The following is a 5,039-nucleotide window of genomic DNA, read 5'->3' as shown; positions in this document are numbered from 1 at the left end:
TTGAATCCAGCGTCACACGGAAACATAATAGGCAAAGTAATATTAAGAACATATTCGTCACACACGCGAGTCCCCAACTGATACCATGGACGAGGACTTATCTTTATCCTTTGTCTCATACACAGATTGAGACTCACACAGTACTCACCACATGGAAGTACTCGTCTCTAATTTCAAGTCCTGCACACGCCATGTCTTAAATATTTCCAACTTATACTACACACGACAGTAATTCAGCTTAACTTTAGCACTCGGAATTATTTCAACTTATTTCTACACTTGGTTTCATTGTGACCGTTGGTCACTTACGAAGATTACTACGGTCTCCTTAATATTACCTGCCTGACTAATTCTCCCCACAAAAGTTCCTGAAATAGAGAAATTATTATTCCAAACTACTCATAAGTATTCCACATGCATACCACTCTCTCCACTCTTTTGTCTTTACGGAGCACACCTAAGACAGGACTTACCAACACAAGATCCAGCACCAGAGTCCTGAAACATGGCCGTACTTCAGGTCATCTCGCATCTCTGTCGAGGTGGGGGAAGACCATGCTACCCATTGGTCAGCCACATTTCAGGCGCTCAAAGCTCAGGTAAATTTCATCTCTTTGGTTCCACCAAAGGTGACCAAAGGACCATCTCAAGGATGATCATATATTGCACATTCACTATCTGCGGTTAGCAGACGACCATACATTCATTCATTTCACAGATCTCACCAAATTGGGTGTAGGGATTTATTTTGTGGGAATGCACATGTGATCAATTGAATAAATAAATTGTCATTCTTTCCTACACTGGTATCCGGCTTCGGTGTATTACGTGAAATTGAGTTATTATTACAAAAAATATGTTGTTCTGACAAGAATAACGAAGAATGTTGTACCTTTTTTCAATGTCGGGCGCTACTATACCCTTTCAATATATATAATCTTGTGACACCCAATTAAACAAATTTCCTTTTTCTGAAGGACACACGCCCAGATCGTCCCCTCAAAACTCTGGCATCTCTCTCGCCACATCCACCACTGCTGGCGACTCACCTGCAACTGCCCAACGCTACGCACTGTTTACATGCAGCTACCCAACACTACAATAGCGAATATTCCAACAATGCCAACCAGCCACAGACTGCACACAGCAGTCAGTGGTTTTCATACAGAGCGTTACGTGGCGTTACCAACATAAACACCTGAACAGCCTACTTACACAGGGTTCCCATGTATTCTCGTGAAGAAAGCGAAATTCTCGCTGTCCACTGCGGCAATGTCCGAAGATCCTCCCTCGACATTGAATTTTTTTGGGAGGTAGAGAGATAGTAGGAGACACGAACTTGCCGTGGACAGGACGTGTAGATCTGTCCTGACACCGGTGGCATCTGTTCTCCACCGCTATCTCAATCATTTTACATTTTGTTCTGTCTTGTTTGTTGGGGCGCATATTCGATGAGTTTCGCATTTCGCAGTTAGCACTATTCGTTACCTGAGCAGCTCACAATTTGCGAGATTGGCAGCGCAGCTTGGGTTGCTGCATTAGCTGTCTTATTTCGTGAGTTTTACGTTAGATTACTTTGCGTTTGCACCGAACGAGGTGGCGCAGTGGTTAGCACGCTGGATTGGCATTCGGGAGGACGACGGTTCAAACCGGCGTCTGGCCACCCTGAATTAGGTTTTCCATGGTTTCCCTAAATCGCTTTTGGAAAATTCTGGGATGGGTCCTTTGAAAGGGCGCGGCCGATTTCTTCCCCATCGTTCCCTCATTAGATGGGACCGACAACCTCGCTGTTTGGCCCCCTCCCCCGAATCAACCAACCAACTTTGCACTTGCGGGCTACACAGATAGCGAAAGTTTGCTGCGCTTCGCAAGCAGTCTTTCAGTTAGATCTGATGTATCCTCGACTGTGTTAGGGGTACGTTCAGATACAATTAAGCATCTAGTGAGTCACTGTTTGTCGTTAATGTTCAGAGAAATGATTATTCTGAGGATTGTCACTGCTTAATAGTCGTTTTCTTTGGTCCGTGTAGAACTTTGTACACAATAAACCGATGTTGTTCAGTGAATTCTTGCTTTTTTTAAAAAATGTATAACACTGTGATGTCTGTGAGAATGATTTTATTCTGCTACCGGTTTCGGTCTTAAACCATCTTCAACGGCAGAAAAATTATCGCAGGTTTAACACATGCAATAAATTCTTTGAATAAGTTACTTCTTAAAACGATAACTGCCAATATAAATGGAAAATCGTAGCAAGATTACAATACGACGGCTTACTCACAACAGGACATCAACATCAACATGTTGCTCTTTTGTGAGGAAGCCATCGTACTGTAATCTTGCCACGATTTTCCATTTATACTGGCAATTATCGTTTTCAGAAGTAACGTATGACAAAGCATGTATGACATGTGATAAAGCTGTGATAATTTTTCTGCCGTTGACGACGGATTAAGACCCAAAACGGTAGCAGAATAAATATCACTCTCACAGACAGCACAGTGTAGTGCATTTTGTAAATTTCGTTCATTCTGTTGACCAGCGCCTAAACAAGATGTTCGGTTCTTGCTTTGTAATCATAAGCCTGATTGTCCTATAATTAATCCTAACTAGGCGACGTGTAAATAATAAATATACTTAGTCACTTGCATATCTTAATTTGTTGTCTCACTGTGGCGGTATTTCTATTGCAATACAGGTGCCCACGTTTCGGAGATTTTGACTGATTTGTTTAAATTAGTGTACAACGAGCATTGCACTCGCTCGTGTGTTATTTCGGTGTTGACGTTGGGCAGACAGCGACCACAGCTGGCGAGCTCCAGCACCGTTTCGACACAACGCCTCATCGGGACGTAAACAGTGTAACACCGAAGAAGGGTTAAATTTCAACAGATACACACGCTACACGCACGACAAACGAAAGAATATTAAACTATATATAGACACCACAACACAAACAAAAAACGAACACATAGTGACAGCTGGCAACTCTACATACAGTAAACGCACCAAACCAAAACAGAGTGAACAGTGACAGTGTTTGGTTCAGTGGCGATGTATACCAAAAAACTTAGAAAATCAGACATCCTGGTGTTACAGATCAAGTAATATAGCTCCAGGAGAGCACATATGGACTAATAAGATAAAAAATCGTAAGTAGAACCAAGCAGTAATTTAACCTCACGAGACTTGTGCTACAACAATTATTTCTCGCCTAACAATTGAACAGCTAAGAACTGTAATACACTACCACATCGGTGAATCTTATATAATGCAATTAATACATACATAAAACGAACATGACACAATACAAACAGCGTTTCATTTACCCTCATTACGCGAACCACATCTCCATAGTAGCAACTAACGAATGACGCAAAATTTGAAACTGACTTGATATGCTGCAGTCTGGACACATTCATCACCCATTTATGACATACTGGAACGAAACAATGCTAACATGACGTAGCGCTCCATGAATTATATGATGAGAGGCAAAGTAATTTCTGAAATGAGACCGGGAAATTAACCCTTCCTTTTTATATTACTGACATTCATCAGCACCTGCAACTACAAATGTTAACGATTCATTTTCAACCTTCACAGCCCACCCGTATCAAAAAAAGTCATTTTATTAAAAAAAACTGGTAATGAGATTACTACCTCTAACACATACGATTGTATGAAATGAAAACACAGGCCACTAAGTTTTGTTCAAAATTTAAGCTTATTTATAAAATCAGACCAGCTGACATTTGTCGGCATAAACAATTAATGCCGTACACTCGTGTCCTGTTGATTTCCTGCATCTCTATATAATTCTTATTATTTTTTATCATCACAAAGAAAAACACATATATTTTAATAATATATCATACGAAATTAATGTGGTCATTCATAGCTTTATTCTGTAACCTAGAAAAAAGTTGGATGATAAGAAAAGAAATATGTGCAACAGGGGGCTGTGTGCAACCAAACGAATTTCGCAAACACGTAAAGATTTTTTATTTCTTGTTTCTCACTAGAGACAAAAACTAAATTTTGTGGTTAAACAAGATCCCGAGTTTACATTTGCAGCCACATCTGCCTATGTCATGGTCTAGACAAAATGGCCTTCACAATAGCCACGAAAATCGTAATACTGACGTTATTTTAACTTTCAACCACGAAAAAACTTGTTGGAGGCAATTACCCTCGTCACGTTCTGGCCTGTGCTGCCGGAGTTGGCGGTCATGCGTGCGTGACGGGCGCCTTCCTTGTGTGTATGAATGGTGTGTGGTGATCTTTTGCTGATGAAGGCTGTAGCCGAAAGCTTTGCGTAAGTGTCTTTTAATTGTTCCTGTCTGTAACATAACGCGTCTTCTTTATGGTAAGGAACAATCTATCTTTCTTTACATTGTTGATATTCATAAGTGGAATTTCCATTGTTTAAAATTGAGGATCTGTTAGATGACGATCGCTTTGCTTTAGGAAAGGTAAAGGCATCTAAGAGGCAGTTCTAACGTTGCCCTTGATAATGGAGACAAGATTGAGGAAAAATAAAGACAAAAAATGGTTCAAATGGCTCTGAGCACTATGGGACTTAACTTCTGAGGTCATCAGTCCCCTGGAACTTAGAACTACTTAAACCTAACCAACCTAAGGACGTCACACACATCCATGCCCGAGGCAGGATTCGAACCTGCGACCATAGTGGTCGCGCGGTTCCAGACTGTAGCGCCTAGAACCACTCGGCCACACAGGCCGACAAATAAAAACATCTTTGTAGGATCTGTCGACATAAAAAAAGGCTTTCGGCAATGCTAAGTGGTTCAAGACGTTCGGAATTGTCAAGAAGAAAGATGTAAGCCGTAGGGAAAGAAGAGTAATATAAAGTATGTATAGGAACCAAGAGGGTAATGGTAGAATGGAAGATCAGTAATGAAGTGTTCGGAATCAAGAAGGTATAAGACAAGGCTGTAGTCTTTAGTCCCTATGCTCGTTCTACATGTCGAAGAAGCAATGATTTAATTAAAGGAAAGGTTCAGGAGTGGGGTTAA

The 5,039-nt window shown here is 40.9% G+C and overlaps 1 non-coding gene across 1 annotated transcript; it reads right to left on the bottom strand.

Moving 5' to 3' along the window:
* Positions 1-4,660: 4,660 nt before the first annotated feature.
* Positions 4,661-4,744, bottom strand: Trnas-gga. Its single transcript is given in 2 exon segments — positions 4,661-4,695; positions 4,705-4,744. It is a non-coding gene; the product is annotated as a tRNA-Ser (tRNA).
* Positions 4,745-5,039: the final 295 nt, after the last annotated feature.

The sequence above is a fragment of the Schistocerca piceifrons genome, chromosome 8 (assembly GCF_021461385.2).
Source record: "Schistocerca piceifrons isolate TAMUIC-IGC-003096 chromosome 8, iqSchPice1.1, whole genome shotgun sequence".
NCBI lineage: Eukaryota > Metazoa > Arthropoda > Insecta > Orthoptera > Acrididae > Schistocerca > Schistocerca piceifrons.
The sequence above is the reverse complement of the archived record's forward strand: the minus strand, read 5'-3'. Positions and strand labels throughout refer to the sequence as shown.